This window comes from Tympanuchus pallidicinctus, unplaced genomic scaffold (genome assembly GCF_026119805.1).
Source record: "Tympanuchus pallidicinctus isolate F22 unplaced genomic scaffold, pur_lepc_1.0 scaffold1, whole genome shotgun sequence".
NCBI classification, from domain to species: Eukaryota; Metazoa; Chordata; class Aves; order Galliformes; family Phasianidae; genus Tympanuchus; species Tympanuchus pallidicinctus.
The window spans coordinates 15,227,810-15,245,976 of NW_026294618.1; the positions used below are offsets into that span (position 1 = coordinate 15,227,810).

Sequence of the window (18,167 nt, forward strand, 5' to 3'; positions counted from 1 at the left end):
TTAATTATGAAGGTTTATGAGTCTCATTATTTAGTGGCCTCGTGCAGTATAAATGGGGTGGGTAAAACAATTCCTAAGGATTCAAACAAGGACAAGGCATCCTGGAAACTTCTATATGATAACAAGAAAATATCTTTAGTGGAAAAAAAAAAAAAAAAAAAAAAAAGAAAGAAAAAAAAAAAGGTGTTTTCTCCCTCTCTTGGTTGTATAATTAGCAAATAGAAGAGATTTTAACGGTAACAATCTAGTGGCGAAATGATCTCTTCTGCTCTGCTTTTCAGGTCTGCCAGAGCTTGTCTTGGCTGCATATTTTGCGTTCATTTTGCATATGTACCAGCAGAGCAAATGATATTCCTGAAACCACTCAGTGTCCTGCAATGTGGGCCAGGGAAACACTTAGAAAAGCTGGGAGAGGACAAAAGGCCTGAATAAAGGGAGGGACAGCATCAGCGTTCAGACATTTATAGTGAAACAGTTGCTGAGTGCATTGCACGTATCCGAGCCATTTTGTGTAATAGTATTATATCAGCAATGATTTAGCCATCTGAACGTAAAAAGTTGCCTTTAATTCACTGATAAGCATAGTGCCTTCATGTCAGCAAGGAGCCAAGAGACATCTTGTACTGCAGTGCTTTATCACAATTCAATTACTTTCCAGGAGTCCAAAATGCAAACGCTATAGAAACACATGAGCACAATTTTGAGGGCCTTTCTGGAGCTCGGATATTGATATAGCAGCATCAGCTATTGCTGGAGGCATTAATTTCAATTGCTAGTGTGAGGAAAGTATCATTTCACTGAATCATTGATTTTTTTTCTTTTTTACTTATTATTACAAAACACGTTTAGTGCCATTATTTTATTGGGCACTCTATAAATGTGAAAACATATTCCTGCTCAGTAGAGCTTGCAGTCTAAATTAGAGCAATATACGAAAAAGATATATTGACGATGAACAGAGGAAAAGAAGACAGTGCCTGAAATTGCTTTTACTTCTTCCTCAAATCTAACCACGTTGCCAGCTGATCAGGGGCCTAACTTTTAAAAGTACTTGATCTTCTTTTTTCCAAAGATTAAGATGTTTGAATATCTTTAAAAATACTGCCATTTTACAAATGGAATTTAATGGTTTCATAAATGGTGCCAAAAAAAACCAAAAACACTTCTAATGGGAGAGAGGCAGAGAAGAGTTTTCCCTTTCTGAATCTTATACTGTCCTGACATGAGAATCAATTCAGATAGCTATGGATCTGTCTATGCTAGGAGGAGTCATTCTGTTTGCAATGCCATCTTCATGACGCTTTGTGATTTGACTGGGTTCCTGGATTCCTCTTTCCTTTTTAGGCTTTTTTTTTTTTTTTTTTTTTTTTTCTTCTGGGCAAACAATGTCTTGTTTCTTTGTCTGTTTTGTCCTGTGAGAGAAATACTTTTGTGGGCCATGGTAGTGTTTTAAAGTGATTTTTCGAAAACTCTTTTGCCTTCTCCACAAATAAAGACATCACTCGAGAGGCCTTATTACAACAGTCAAGAAGAAATATAATTAAAGCAGATTTAAAGATTGAGTTTCTTTGCCATTATAAAGGTTAAATACATGGAAAAGCAAAAGAACGTTTGTATAGCAGAAGCAATAATGAAGGGTTTACATCTGCAGCCTCTATGAACAGAAGAGCTTGTGGGTTTCCTTATGTACAGTCATCAGGAGTAGCTGGTAATTACCAAGTTCAAAGCCCATTATCTCCTCTAAAAAGCCAACTTGTTTTGGGGGGTTGTTTCTGCATGACGTGATGTCTGATGGTTCTCTTCCTTTTATAGGCCTTCTTGGTGCGCATCAAATCCTGACCTGGGATGGAAAGCAATCTTTGTGAACATTTGTACAGAGGGCTGTGTGATAGATCCAGCAAAGGCTGAAGACTGGCAATAGTGGCTGATGTAGTACCATGGAGAAAAGAAATCCGAACACTGCTCTCCAAGGAGACTGAGTGAGAAGTTAGGTAATATTGGGTTTCATTGCCTAGTTCGAGTTGACAGAAGGCAAGGTGATTTTGCTCTTCAAATTGTGCTCAGAGGACAGGAGGCAGTGTTTTTATTGCAGTATATGTGGTAGGTGGTAGGAAGGCATTGTATTATGTACAAAGGTCTCTCGCAAAGCTGATGCCTATTTTTCCCACTGCAGAGTCGGTACACTGACTGCCTCCTTGCACATCCAAAGCCTTGCCATGATTTGCTCTCCGTATAATTTCATTAAACCAATGGGAATTGCACTGAGGTAAAATTGGAGGAGAAATTTTGTATTCTGTAGCTGACAGGGGACGTCCTGAATTTATTCTAAATTTATTCTATTGGTGTGGCTTTACTTTCAGGTAGGCATTGTCATGCATAAGCCCTTTCAAGACATCTGCTGCAATAGCTGCAAGTGTAAAGTGTTCACTAGGAGCTTCTATACTGCACTGCTGTGTGTGTGCAGGCTGTGCAAAGTGGGGAATTCACCTTGCTTGTTAAACCATAACCTTCCACATAGGAAGCTCAAGTAGGTCACTTAGGGGAGCCAGGAAATGCGCTGCGTGTCTGATACGAATCTGATAGCCCATCTAGTAAACGGGAGTGGCCAACAACACACATCCCAGTTTGTCAGATGTGCTCATGTGTTTTCGGAGATGTTACAGATAGAGTATATATCAGAGCTTAGAATCTGACCTTAAAAAGTAGATGTCTTCTAAGATTGCATTTGACTTCCTTGTGATAAGAATTAGCTTTCCATCTTAATCAGCATTTGTGATTTGATTCAGCAAAGCATTGAAGGTGTGCTTGAGGCAATCTCTCTTCAGCAAAACTTTTAACTTTGAATACATGTTCCAGGAACAGAAATTGAAATTAGAGTTGGGTACATAGGCTTCACAAAATTGGGTTTCAACTTTGGGGAAAACAGTCATGATCACTTAGTTTCTAGTGCAAACATTTCTCCACTTTTGCTGAGGAGGGACTGGCACAGGAGTCACTGGAAACCAAGATTAATTGTGTGCAGGAGATTTACGCCATTGGTGAAATAACAGCTAAGCATGTGAGCAGGCATAAGTTAAGTGAAAAACTATCTATTTAAGCATTTGGATCTATACAAAGAAAAATTTTGAAAGATTGACATTTCAGTGTCAAAATTCAAGTGAAAATTTGTGATTCAGAAAATGTTTGCAGTAGTCTGTAACCCTCTGTTCATTTTATGCCTATATGCCTGCAGACAGACATTCTCTTCCTTATTCATGTTTCCAATTTTCTGTTTTTGTAAAACTATAAAATAAACAAATGCACACAGATTTTGTGATGTGCTCCACCATTCCTCTAGTATTGCACTGTAGGATACAACAAAGACATAATGAGTGAGAATAAAGGAATCAGGGATATCAAAGAAAAGACATTCCTTTATTCCTCATCAGGCAAAGAGAAAAGATAGCAGAATCAAAGCTGTGAAGGCTTCCCTGTTAGTAGACCCTAACACAGGTAAGAAATACCATTTTCAGCTGAGTTGTTACTGGAGTTCTGCAAAGTCTGCTCCATGAACAGGCTTGCAATCTGAACATGGGACTTCTTTTACTTTTATGTGCTATTGACAGCAACAGTATCTCTCTTCCTTCCCTACCATCTGCAAGCCAGAAATATCACCATCTCCCAGCCACTGCAAACTGAAGAACCCAATTGTCCTTATCTACTCTCCAAAATGTGCACTGTGAGGAATGTCCTGCAAATGGTAACTTTCTGATATCACTCAAATGCTCCATAGTAACGTCATTCAGAATGGCTTCTGAAATGTAAATGTTTGTATGCTTTCTTTTTTAGCATTGAAATGAAACCCAATCTCTTACAAAATAAGTTCATTAGTTGAACAGAGCTCTTACACAGCATTGTAGGAATTAATATTTCAGATAAGAGCAGTTTCTGGTCTGGTGCCTATCTTTTTGCCAGGGGGCAATGATGTAACAGTTTGGCAATAGGAAGCGTTCTTTAAAAGCTTTGATCATGCCTTAATACAGGTGCTGATTGCTGCCCTTGAATACATCTGATAGAATGTTATCATAGTCCAGTGATCTGTTAGGTTTGAGGTGGGCTGTCCAGTTGTGATGTGAAGGATGAAGGATTCTTGCTGCTAAGAGACATGGTTTAATGATGGGACTCAGTAGGTCAGATTGGTGGCTGGACTTAGAGATCTTGAAGGTCTTTTCCAACACGGGTGATTCTGTGATCCCATTGGACAGCTCAACTCAATCCTTATAAACTGGAAGTGTGACTTTGGAACAGGAATCTGGACACGTTCATAATTATATGCACTTTTCTGCTGTTGTTTAAAGGTACAAAGGTACCAGCATTGACAAAATACCACTTCAAAATGAAATATTAAAAAAAACTGAGAACACTGAGAACACACGTCCTAATTGTTGCATGTTACATTAATTTTAATTTCCTGTTAAACTGAACAAGAGCAAGTTTTGCTATTTTTATATAATTTAGTTAGTGTCCTTGTAAAGCCTTATTTATCTCTCTGTCATTCTAACCCTGGTAGGAATTTCTGTTTTTAAACCTCATAAATTAGAGGAATTTTCTATTTATTCATATGACATATTAATTGTTAGCAATGTTAGACTTTTTTTTCCCTATGTGTTGTGTAATCAGTGATTGGCCCCGTTTAGTTCTAAGTGTCGAGAGAAACAGAACCCCTTGTTTTCCAGAACCTGCTCCATAAATCTGTAGACTCTGTATATTCCAGTCACAATCTCTGTCTGTGCAAAATTTGGAATAAATGTATTAAGTCAAGAAAGCTGTTTTAGTTTAACATAATATAATAATAGACTCTGTCTTCAAACTCCATCTATCATTCCAGCACTCGTTAGGCATTCTGGTTTTGTTCATAGTAGAAGTCATCATAAAGAAATTCATTTTCCTCTGTTCACTCATCCAGTTTATTGTAAGAGAGCTCCGCGTTCATTTGCCCGTTACGCAGCATTTTGTGGGATGAGAAAGAAACAAGCCAAAAGAAACCAGCAGAAGAAATAGTTATCATGTTGGGTAAGACTGCTCTTATTTATAGTGGTATGAATGCAGAACAGCTCTACTTCTCCCAGAGTTTATTTGTGATAATTGAATGCAACTGAACACCAATACCCACCCTCTTTTACCCATATTTTCTTCATTTTCCAGAGTTGTAAAGGCTCCATAGTCTCTATGTTATTATGACTTCCATCACTTCTGTCGTTACTTCCCTTCTTGCTGTGTTTCCTAAGTTGGGCAGTTAGGTCATGTGCCTTCCAGCCTGTTCATACTGCACTAGAAATAAGCTGGGAAGCAATATTGATGCAATTGACATTGCTCTCTTTCCTATCCCCAGTGACAAAGCTGTTTGTAGCCATGTTGCACCTGGTTTCTTTTATCCGGAGGGCAGGATCCTGGAGTTGTTTCTGCATCTGGGTCCCTCACAGAGCTGCAGGATGCATGGTGTGTTGCAGTACGGATACCACCCTCAGTGTGCTGGATGCCATGCAGTGGCAGTGACAGAAAATGAGAGCTTTATCCTCCTCTATTGCTCTGCTCTGTGAACAGAACAGTGCTTTGGTGGAGCCAAACTGAAAGCTTTCTGCACAATTGGCACAGTTAGAAATTTGCAGTCAGGAATGTGTGAGCTGGTAAATCTGTAAGTGGAGAGTTACATAGAGGCTTGACACAACGGTAGGTGAAGTGATCCAGTAGTAGTTTTGCTTTCCCTTTATGCCACTCTCTGGCTTCCTGTTCGGCTACAACAAACAAAATCTTCCCAAACTCAACTACAGGGCCCTACAGATGTCTTCCCTGCCATGGCACATTCCTCTACCAATTTACTAATTTGATGTTTGTCCTATGCCTACACAGCTTTGTGCTTTCTGTCCTGTACCTTCAGTCTCTGGCAGTTTTCCCCTGGAAAGCTGATCTGCTATCGTATATCAGTATTTTTTTTTCCCACCTACCATCTTTTTCTTGCCTTCTGAATGTACTGTCATTAGATCTTTAAGTCATAAAATATCGTTTGGGTTTGTTATGTGTACTGTCTATTTGTTCTTGTTGAGTGGGTTATGATCAGTGCTCTTTCTGTGGGTCTGTGTAGACCATAATGTCTGAATATATCTTAATTTCTATGATCTGAGAACAGTGGCTGAATCCAGCACTTCATGGCATTATCCACTGCTAAAATAATTACAGCAGTTTCTTGCAGCTAAGCATGTAGATATTGTGCATTGAGTGTTTATGCACTTGTGCAATTCTGGGAGGAAAAAAATCTGTTTGGAAATCCTGAATAATAGCTTTGATTATTACATTAAGTTAATATTGCAGAGCCCTTCCCTTTGGAACAATGATTTGTTTGCTGGTTAAAACAAATCAAATAAGTATTTTATACAAGTAGCAAGCCATTATTGAAGATGTGTCACAGCATTGGTAGGACACTGGGACACTAGGACTGAGCTAAGCTGTGCTTTCATGCTTGTGGTGCACTCCCAAGCTTCATTTTTACTGGGTGGCTTGAAGCACGGCCTTTTTCTTTGGCTTCTCTGGTGGTTTTCTAATAAACAGCCTGTCTGCCTGTTATGCTTTCACAGCTGTATTAGCCCCTTTGGCCTCCCCACAAGCTCCTGACTAACGTCATCTCATCTTTTCTGAGAACCTCGGTGCTGCTGGAAAAGTGAATTTACAATTTATTCATCGGGGATGTGGCAGCTGATAGCAAACAGGCAAACACCCTTTGCACTCTATGCACACCAGTCAATTTTCTAGTGAAATAACACAAGAAATAACACATCTGTGCATGTACATGTATGTATATATAGATATATATATGTGCACATGCAAATTTACTAAGTGTGCACTTCTGTGCAAAGATATGCATGCGTGCATGTCTATCTTTCTCTCTCTGAGAAGAAGAAATCATATCTTATGCCTTATGTTTGCCCCATGTCCTGCCACTCCCTGAAGTTCCTAATGTTTGTGTCAGAAACTCCTCAGCAGCCTGTGATCCTCACATGGTACACAGCTTCTCTGAAACACAAGCTTGGTTTCATTTGGTTCCTGCTTCCTTCCCTGGCACGCTGCCTTCTTCATCTCTTTGTCTGATTTCTTTGTTGCTTAACTTGCCCTCCCCAGCTTCTTAATCTGTGTGATTTTATCAAGGCAAAGTATGTTTTTCTGTAGGATCGTATCAGTGCTTCATTTCATTCTTCTGCTTCTAGTAAAAATTCCCAGGCTCTGGCTCTAGACTACAGTCAATCTGATTTTTTTTCTAGAATTTAGCCTTCTCATTGCCTTGCCCTGGTGCCCAGCTACCGATCCTTACAAAGAGTCTCTTTCAAAGATAGATTTTTGGCATTGTTTCCCTGCTTATCAGCACAAACAGCATCGAACCAAAGTGCAGTGAAGACAGCCTAACATAAAGTACAAGAGATTCCCACATTGCAATGAGGATTTGGTAAGGTGTATAGATGCTGAAAGGGTCTTGAAAAAGGCTGACCAAGGGGGAAGGCAAGGCCTCAACCTCAATTAGTAACTCAAAAAAGTGTTCAGCTCTCCAATTACAAGTGTTCAAATCTCCAATTACAGGAAAAAAAAGAAAAAAAAAAAAAGGAAAAAAAAAAGAAGCGAACAACCTGTTAAACAATGCAGCATAGGAGCAGTTTTCACTTTCATGCAGCAAACAGGAGTTTCAGGAGTCACTCGGTTTCAAATGAGCCGTGTTTGACAGGCAAACCCAGACTGAAACCTGAGTGCAGTGCTTGTGAATGCGCTTGGGTTGACACTGAAGAAAAGCTTTCCATGAATCGCCACAAGTGGAAATGCCGCGATAACCCAGATGGGTGCCCCACTTCCCTGCAGACCCGTGCAAAGCCCAAGGAAGTGACCTGGAGCACAGCCTGCTGCCCCAAATAGGACACTGGGAAAGAATGGTTGTTAAGTGCCAGGCGTGCTTCGCTCCTCTCCTGTGGGTTTTAGGGTGGGAGGTGCAAATCCCTGTGAGGTGGGGCCCTCTCCCTGCCAGCTGCTCTTGGCACCACTGTGTCCCTGTTCTGCCGATGTTGGCGGGGCATCCAGCCTCTGCGGGCTGCACGTTTCCCTGCAAACCTGGGATTGCTGCCCTTGCTTACATGTTCTGTTCCTGCATTTCCAGAGGCTGAATTTCAGCTTCATTTAATTTTTTCATGTCTTCATTTTTTAATGTAGAAAAATAGGAAAGTTGTAGAATGCTTCCTCCCTAAACCTCCGTGTTTCTTGTAGTCTATAACCATTCCGTGAAGTATAGCTCCAGTTGGACTGAAAAGTGAGGGTTGTTTAACAGTACACAAAAACCTGACACTATACTGCCACTGTGCTAAGGAAAATGGGAAAATGTTACTTTTAGTGCTGCAGTTTTATGACAGAAAGGGATCTTTTTTTCTGAACTTGTGGCAAGCTTTTATTTTCAGATCACTTTCTAGAGCTGTAGCAATATTAGATGACTAAGTATATTTTTAATGTTTTCTATTGTTGAATTGTATTTCTTTCTGATAGAGAACATTTTTCTTCATGAAACTCGGGGAACCTTTAGACTTTCTGAGTGATTTCTCTATTAGCTTAAGTCTGAGCAGTGCCAAAAATAAGTCAGTAGTTCTGATTTGTGCTGATTGTTGCACACCAGCATCAGTACTGACTGAGCAAAACAGAAAAGCCTTGAAGAACTGACTTAAGTCAGTTCTAAGATGTGTGGTTGTTTCACTGCTACCCCTTTTACCTCCATCAAATCCTGTCTATTTGTATAGGAGACATGCTGTTGTCCAGCATGCTGTTGGTCAAGCTTCACGTATGTGGTGCTAGAGAAATTTATATTGGTACCATGGATGTCTCCATGCAGCTGACTTGCTGAAGATGCTCTCTGTCTCAGCATCCAGGTTCTTAATGATGAAGTCAAACAGCACTGGTCCCTGTACTGAGCTCTGTGGGGTTGTGCTACTGCCAGGTCCCCTGGGCTTGATGCTGCTGGTCACAGCCCTTTAATCCCAACAGCTCAGCCAGTTTTCAGCCCCCCTCACTGTCCACTCATCCTATTCTGCACTTCATCAGTTTGTCTGTAAGGTTTCTCTGGGAGACGGTGTTGAAAGCCTTGCTAAAATTAAAACCTTCCTAAGATCAAGACTTTCAGATCTGAAAAGAGGACTTTTCCTTTTCTGAATTATAGCACTATAGAGGCCTTTTGTCCTGGACAAATCCTTGAAATTGTGCTTGTGCCATGTTAGACAGGGCTGGACCCGAGGTTTCCGTATTTACAGAAAGAAGGGAGGAATGATTTTTCATAGAAAATATTTCAATTCTGTCAAACACGAGCAGTGATTTTCAGAAGTGCAAGGTAGGCACAGACCGCTGATACTAAATACTTGAAATATAGAAGTAATATAAAGGTATTTATAAAAACAGAGCAGTTTGTCAAAGCTTTTGAAATGTATCAAACTTAGAATCCACGAATGTTAACACATACCATTTACCTTTAAGAGGAAAGGCTCTGCAGTGGGCATTTAGCTAGATTTGTACACCTACACACTGCAGATGGTTTAGTTTTATAAGAGATGAAACTGCATTTGGTGGAACTGATTAAATATAAAAACACCACCATCTGCCATTTATTCTAATATAAAATGGTTTGGGCAGATGCTGACATCTTTGAGATGATTGATTCATCTCTGACAAGTGAAGATTCTCAGAGGGTTCCAGCTGCCCACTGCTCGCACAATACCCGCTTACAGGAGCAAACGCCAATCACCACAGTGTGCTTTGGATGGAGCAGGTGAGCGAAGGGCACTTTAATAACCAGCAGCTTGGAATTCCTAACTGCATTGCTGGTGGTTCTTTTTTTTTTTTTCTTTTTTTTTTTTTTTTTTTTCCCCCTCGTTTTTTCCTCTCTCCTACACTTCTGGCCCACATTTAACTGTGAGAATATTTTATGCACACTGTATACTGTATTGGAGCACAGCTACCCAAGCACGGCAGTGACTGGAAGAGTGTCAATTTCTGGCACAAATAGCTCTCTTTAGTTTTTCAGAGTGGAAAACCATCAGATACTCTCCACATATGCTATTCATTTTAAAATTATTTTTTGCTAAGTGTCCGTCAGGGTTACATTTAAACTTCCAGGAGCATTATTTATTGAGTATGACACCAAATACTTTGTAATAATACAAATTACAGATGTATATCTTAGTTTATTTGATAACACTGACACGTTCTCTACTGTGGTCTCCTTTTGGTGGCTTGCTGCATCATCTTTTTTAAAGGTTTTGCTTAAGCTTTTTGGAACACGCATGATAAGTTATGGAAGAATGCATTTAAAAATACTCGAGACCAGATTGTGACATCCATACCCACACTGAATAGCAGTTTGCACCAGCAGTAAATCCTGCTGCAGACAGACCGTTTCTTACGAAACAAGGTCCTGACCCAGAGCTGGAGCTACAGTAAATTCAGTGGACTTTTGGTCCATCTCCAACTGGGAGAAAGTGCAGAACAATTAAACCAGGGTACAGCAAAGAGGCAGACGGAGCCAGTCAGTAGTTGTGAGTACATAAACCACAGGGCTTCTTCAAAACATCCTAAAATAGGATGCTGTCTTTGTAAATGTAAAATGTTATCTCTGACTGTGTCCCCCACTCAGAAGTATTGCTTTGAGCAGCTTCTTCACTGGAAAAATTCAGTTAAAAATGGAAAAGGGTCTGTTTATATGACGTGTTATGCTGGCAGAGGAGTGTATGGTATGTATATAGAAGTTTGGTCAGAGGGATACTGAATGATTGTACTGTCATTTGCTGCTGAATGTATCTGGAGTAATTCCAGCCAAGTCTGGAATATCCCTGCTGTAGATGGAAGGAGTTCATCCTGTTCATAAACTGAAGGCTATTCAGAAAATGATGGGTTCTTGTCATTGTCACAGAATGTTTTCTGCTCACCTGTTGCTGAAGGCAAGGCTATATGTTGGTGTCATTTCATTGTTTTAAAGAGTGAAGGGGGCAAAAAGTCAGTCAGCCAGATCCTAATCTGGCGTAACTGTGGTTTGAAGTCAGTGAAGCTAATCTTATTTATATCCGCTGTACATCTGGGCCAGAGGATTCAGCAATGATTTTCCTTATGCTACTCTTCGTATTAACCCTTTCTTTCTATTACATTTATCTTTTTGGAGAAAATGTTGTATTTCTTTCATTCAAAACCTAAGGCTCTTCAGTCCCCTTTTTCTCCAGGCTCCCCAGGAAAAGGCAACCCAGTATCTTGCGTGAGAGCAACCTGACTGGTCCTTCTTGGACACTGGTTTTCATAAGGTACTGATGAACGCTGTTCCCTGCAACTGGGGGATTTCAACCAGAAGGTATGGTTGTGTTTCTTCATGTAGTGGTCTGGGAAGCTGCATTCTTGAAGTTGCCTCTGAGGTTGTTGCTACTGTGGGAGAGCAACGTTGACACTAAAGTCAAAATGCAACACCTTAATTTCAGTGTTCGGAAGGTTTGATTTTAAACAGTGGAACAAAATCTGGAAAATAGGTGGGTTTTGGAAGTGGAAAGGAACAATACTTAACATATAGCATGCAATCTGACTTTTGGGAAAAGCCTTTTTTCTCCATTTTGGCTCCTATTTCTTCTGATGTGGAAACGTAATACAAATCTGAAGTGTCTAATTCAAGAAACAGCCACCAGAACCTTTGTAATGCAAATGATCTTGCTGTTCTATAGCGTCTTTCTTCCAGAAGGGTCCCAAAGTGCTATACAAATTACGTGTGACTACACGAATCAGTTCCCATACCACTGAATTACTGGCAGCTCTGGGTAGCAGAGTGTCTTCCTCACAGCACACAGCAGCGTTGCCCAAAGTTTTGGGACAGGAAGCAGAAAATACAAAGAAAACAAGAAAAGATGAAACGGATCAAAATTCAGATTCAAAGGGGACTGAAGAGGATAAAATGTGTTCTGTGCTTTTCTTTGGTAGTGTCATCACAGCTGGTGGTATATAGTATTATTGATCTAGCTGACCGACATAATATTTGTCAAGAGAGTTCCCAGGATTGGACAAGGTTATCTGGGCAGAAAATATTATTGCTCTGGGTTTCTGGATCAGAGACCAGCTCGCCCCACAGCCCTTCCTGCTGCATGTCCAGATTAGGAAGGTGCTGGGTACAAGGCTACACCTGGCCAGATGTGAAGCTTTTAGGGGACACTCCCAACAGGCCTGAGATGGGGGCATTTAGCTCCGATGCCTCCTGCCCCTGTGGGCACTCCTAGTGGGTGCTGCTCCAGAGCCAACTGGAGCCAGGAGAGGTGGGAAGCAGCAGGAAGAGGAGAAATTCCTACCAAAACAACACAATGAAAACTAACAGCCTTCTACTCTTATTTTTTTTTTCTTTAATAGAGTGTTTTTGGTTTCTTACGAAAGATTAGAAATCATAGAATCATAGACTGGCTTAGGTTGGACGGGACCTTAAAGATCACCTCATTCCAACCTACTTATGTGCCCTGGCTGCCCCCACCCAGCCTGGCCTTGAGCACCTCCAGGGATGGGGCATCCATAGCTCTCTGGGCAGCTGTGCCAGGACCACCTTCTGACTAAAAAATTTCTTTCTAACATCTAAACTAAATCTCTTTTAGTTTAAAACCATTCTTTCTTGTCCTTTCACTATCAGATTATGCAAAAAGTCAGTGCTCTCCTGCTTGGAAGCTCCCTTTAAGAAGAAATGGGTTGGTTTTGGGCTAATAGAATGGAAAGTTGAAATGTGAAAACATCCCTGCCTCACTTTGTCTAACATTATGGCTGACAAAGCTAAAATGTGCTGTAAAACTGAGTTTTGAGGCTGGCATTTACTGTGATAAGCGCCAGAGTATTGCCATTACGACTGTAGTTTCCCATCTAAAATCAGTTAAATTCCCATTTTTATGTAGAAAAGAGGTGATTTTCTTCAACATTCAGCCTGAAATTCAATCTTGTTGGAAATCGCATTGGGCTAATTGCTTCCACTCTGTGTCAGGTGGATGCAGGGGTGCAGATGCTTTGTGCACAACAGTCCACACACTTCTGGAATCCCCACTTGGTAACCAAGAACCTGTATAAAAACTGGGTGCAGCTTCTCACACTGTGTGCAGAGTGATGTTGTGGTAGATGCTGCATCTTTGTGGAAGCAAAGTCAATGAAAGCAGCAGTCATCGGATGTCTCCTGGCATAGTTTTGCCCATGTGCAGGCAAAGTGTTTCACAGGAGGCTGAGAAGCTGTAGTTAACGTCACAACTCTCTACCTGCTCTACAGACAGCATGCACAAAAGTGTCTGATGTATGTGAGTGTGCTCCCACTGATAAAGGCTGCACATGAGAAAATGCAAACGTGCAAAATATCTCCAAGTTTTCTCCCATCAAGCTCTCATTGGAACTTACACGGTTTCTTCTCCTCTTGCTGCCCATTCCTTCTTCCTCCTCTGTGCTGCTTATCTGGGGGAAGATTCTCAGGTGAAATTTGTAAATGCTTCTCTGTTGTGCAGAGGAGCTTTGATAGCATGAAATGAATAGCAGGTAACATAATAAGAAAAAGTATCTGGCTCAAGCTTTGGAAATGTAAATTCTTTTATCAGTCCCTCTGCTAATTAGAATTGCTGTTTGTCATTTCACATTTAGTTGATTTCTTTACATTTTCTTTGGTGATTAGATATTTTAGCTATAAATTAAGAATGCCAGACTAAAAACAAAAACAAAAACAAAAACACAGCGACAAAAAAGAAGCCCTTCATTAAGATGCAGTCAAAGTTGTTTGTATATAGATACGACTCTGATTAAAATAATCTTGTTAGAACATGCTGTTAAGGAAAATAAAGCAAACAAATGGACCACAAAAGTTTGAAAGGTGGGATGAAGGACGAGGTGCAGTCCTTCCAAGTCCCAGCATGAATACCCTCAGTCTGCACTGTGCTTTGCTATCCAGGGTCGGAGCTCTAACTCAGGGATGCTATCAGAAGGACACTTTTGCCCCTATCCCTTGAGACCCTCTCTTGGACTCTCCTTTTCCTATCCCATACTCAACTCCACCGGCTTGTGTCCTGGCAAGGGCTGCCAGATACTCCCTGTGGAGGCCACAGCCCTCCTGCTTGTACTTTTATTGATAGAGCACAGATAAGAGCTATCCTAGAATACATTCTGGAAGACAAACAAGCCTCTCTGCATTTGGAACTGTGCTTTTAGAGAGCAGACATTGCAGAAGAAAAAACTATTGCACAAATTTTTCCTTCTTTCTATGATTGATTTGTATCTTATTTGCCCAAGGAAAGGACTACCCAGGAAGTGTCTTAGATTTGGGTTCAGACTTGTTAGCAAAAATAACTTCTGCTCTACAAGGGAGGCCTCGAACATGGAGACAGTGGTATCTGGGAGATTAAGAGAGCCGGAGGCCAGTGGATGCGGACAGCTTCTCATTGAACAGGAGGAAAAAATCTTGTTCCTTTACTAACTTATTTACTTCTTTGTCCTGTGTGAACTCCCACATTTATTAAGCTTTCAATCCAAGCTTGTTTTTGAGATGAGCTGCCTTGTACTTAAAACACTAGATAAATGTGAAAAGTACCCAAATCCAAACAAATGGAAAGGAATGACATTTTTCTTCATCTGAAGGTCAGCATGAATGCTGAACATGCTATTACAATTGGCTTCTTAATTTCAAGTGTCTCCCTGCAACTCAATCTCCTCCCTTTTGTATCCCCCTTCTATTAGTTTAGTAATATGCTGTCATTCTGATTTTTCTTAATTTTGCTTGTGATATTACTTCTCCTTTTCCTCCTCCTATGGGAACAGATTTCTTCTGCCATATGCCCATTTAAACCTAATTGTAGTATCTGAACATCTTGTGTGCTTAGCCACAGCATCCCTTGGGGTTTGACTGAGGCAGAGTACGTATGTGACCTTTAAAGCCATGTCAATGTGAGACTCTCACAGCACATGGCTCTTTAAAGCCTGGATGTCTATGCTTCATACTAACAAATTTGACCAGCCTGCCTTTTTATGAGGATATCATCATTTTGGGCAAATTCCAGGTTCCATATTCTAAATCAGCATGTCGAGTGCTTTCAAAATCTCGATTTCCCAAGGATCAAGTTGCAGAAGATTAAAAAATGAGAAAATCAAAGCTGTTGTTATTTTATTCATTTATTTCAGCAAATTTGTAGTAGTAACTACATGAACATGACTAATTGGCAATTTGTAAAATGGTCTGCTCACAGGAGCGAAGTTTTAAGCACATCGATGCTGCAACTGTTTCCTTATTATGACAGATCTTTAAAAGTGTGATCAGGTTGTTATAGGAAACAGTGAAAGCTCCCTGGATTGCTGAGCATTCTAGGCTTTGTAGTTGTAACTTAAGTGGTCTTTATTGTCACGCTTTGCATGCATATACTGGGAATATGATTGCACTGTGGAAACTGAGCTGGCCTAACAGTTCTGCCATAGTCATGCTATACTGGACTGGCGTCTCACAAAATCTCTTTGACTCGCCGAAAACTTTTTCACAACAAATGTGCTCAGTTTGAATCTTTCTGTCAAGCCATAGCATCGCTGTTGAGGTTTTGTGCTTCCCAAGGCCTCTCTGGCAGTTCAGCATATAAACTGTTGAGATTTCAGAGCTGCAGTAATGTAGAAGTCCTTAACTGTAAAAAATAAGGTGTGTCTAAATACATGTAAATCAAAGCACTGCATGGTAGTTCTTATGAATATTGACACCAATATTTGGGTTCTTAAGAGTAATTAGTGGTGGAGAAGAGTAGAGAGGCTAAGAGGAAGTGGTCATTGATTTGTACCCTGAAATAGGAAAAAAAAAGTTAAAATGTAGTTAAAATTGATGGCATGTTCTGGTAACACAAGCATACTATACGTTACACACGTATTGAAATTGACTCTAAAACAAGTATGACAGGAAATATAATGTTAAAATGACATGTCAATGAAATAAAAGCATTTTAGATTCTAAAAATACACAATTATGGCACCATTCAGTGTTAGCTTTGCTCAGTAGTGCTGTATATCACACAATGGGCTTTTGACTGTTAGGCATTTTAGTTCACCAATACAAATTAGACATTTTAATATTTATCATTCGAGCTCAGCTTGATTAGTTGGTGTATAAAAAGCAGGTACATGAACATATGTTTACATTCTAAATCTTCTGATATCATTACATGAAAATTCCTTATCCAAAAGCCCTGAGCTCTGAAAGATTTCTAAACATAGAATGGGCCCCAAATCTAGGTGTTAGTACCCTCCATTGCTTTCTGCTGAGAATGTAGCAAAGGAGAAATACAGAGCATGTAAACAGTAGGGAAAAAAACAGCCACTGAGATTGGCAGATGTGGTAAGCTGATTTTATTCCTCTTCTTGTTTAAACTCAGTACTGAGGGACTGGAAAGAGTGGTAGACTTTGCAGTGCAGATTATGAAGAAAATCAAGTACTAGTCACTTGTCACAGGTTAATTCTAAATCAACCATCTTTTCCATGATAATCACATCCTAAACCTTAGTAGTGCATCTTTCTGTTCAGTGAAGAACTCTGCTGATTTTCCTCTTTGGAAGCAATTATCATGTGGGATTCCTAGTGGCAAGATTTGAGTAATGAAGGCATCTTTTTGGAGAGGTAGCTTTTGTAGACTCACAATGTGTGAAAACCGAGCTTACTTGGTGACTATTTGCACTTCTGAGCTACTGTTAAAGTTCGGATTTCTGGAAGCTCCATCAAGCCTAAACAAAAGTGGCAGCAGATCCATGATTTCTGCCCCCCTCCACAGCCATTATTATTTATTTTGGCTTTCTCCCACAAAACCTCACCTATTGCTTAGGTGGCTTGGAAAAAATAAACATTGAATTTTGTTTTCGCAGAGAACCGCAGATGGGGAAAACAAATGCATCTTTCTTTATGAAAACACCCAGATGCAAACTTGCTGGAGTACAACTACAGGAGCTGTATGTATGTGTGTAGAGGTGAGTATTTTGTATTATTCGTTACACCACCAAGTCCAGGGCGCCCACAGCAAAGCTCCCCGGACTCTTCACCTTCTGAGCAGTTGGCAGGACCTAATGGGGATGTGAGGGTAAGTGAAGCTGCTCATGTTGGGCAAGTATCCGACCTCTGCATTCAGACAGTGACACAGCTGGATGATGGCATCTGCATCAGAGGAGGGAGCGTGTGTGTTGTTTGTAATGGCTCACAGCTACATTCTGATTTTCCCTGCTATCTATATGGTGAACCATATTCAGGATTTATTTCTTCACTGACGCCATCCTATTTTTATTTGATACTTACATCAAATGTTTGCTGCCTTTTAATTAATATTATGTTCTGCTACATATTTATTTGCTGGAAAATAGGAGGGTTATCTATATGGCCAAAGGCCAGAGAGAAAGATGGTTATTTTGTACCTAGAATTAATATAAAAATAGGGATGTGGGTTTTTAGAGAACAGAACAGTATGGGCTTGGCTTGAATTGGATCGGGCCCAATATCCCTGTAAGGAGGAAATAAAGGGCTTGAAACTTCTCCCACTGAGAGCAATTACAAACCTGCAGTTGACTCTAATATCTGTGCATGATAGGGGCATAATAAATTTAAGGTCTGGGATAATCAAGGAGGACTGTGTAACCTTCTGCTAATGCTTCTGAAAGATGCTCTAGAAAAATAGTAGGCATGCGGAGCACTGCACTACCAGGTTAATAAAAGAAATGTCTAAGGTACTCACTTGATGTAGTCAGATATGGCTGGTCTTGGGAGCCTGATTATAATTTCACAGGGATTTAAGATGAAAAAAATTGGTAAGAAAATCTATGGAACTGGGAGTGTGGTCACTTCATGGGAGCATAGAGGAGTAGAGGTGAGGGAGGAAATTTTGCAAAGGTACAAAGCAGTAAAAAGGCTATTTTAGTCAAAGCTCTCTCCAGCTTGATGTCCTGTTTCTGACAGGCAGAGAGATGGTACAGGGCCAGGGCTCCTGTGCAGTGCCAGGCTTCAGCAGCTCAGGGATTTCACATGAATGAAGTACTCTGCAAGGAAAAGTTACTTCTATCCCTTCAGATATCTTCCTGAAACTCACCTTCTGTGTAGTGTAACCTATTCAAAGATGTCCACTGGGGATTTGCAAAAT

The 18,167-nt window shown here is 40.4% G+C and overlaps 1 long non-coding RNA gene across 1 annotated transcript in view; it reads left to right on the plus strand.

Annotated features, from left to right (window-relative positions):
• The window catches only part of LOC128082465 (uncharacterized), a 93,784-nt gene that overhangs the window by 37,304 nt on the left and 38,313 nt on the right, over nt 1-18,167 (plus strand). Inside the window, exons 5-7 of the long non-coding RNA XR_008207686.1 lie at nt 1,813-3,739; nt 4,946-5,052; nt 16,909-17,010. This is a non-coding gene — a long non-coding RNA (uncharacterized LOC128082465). The remainder of the gene's footprint in view (nt 1-1,812; nt 3,740-4,945; nt 5,053-16,908; nt 17,011-18,167) is intronic.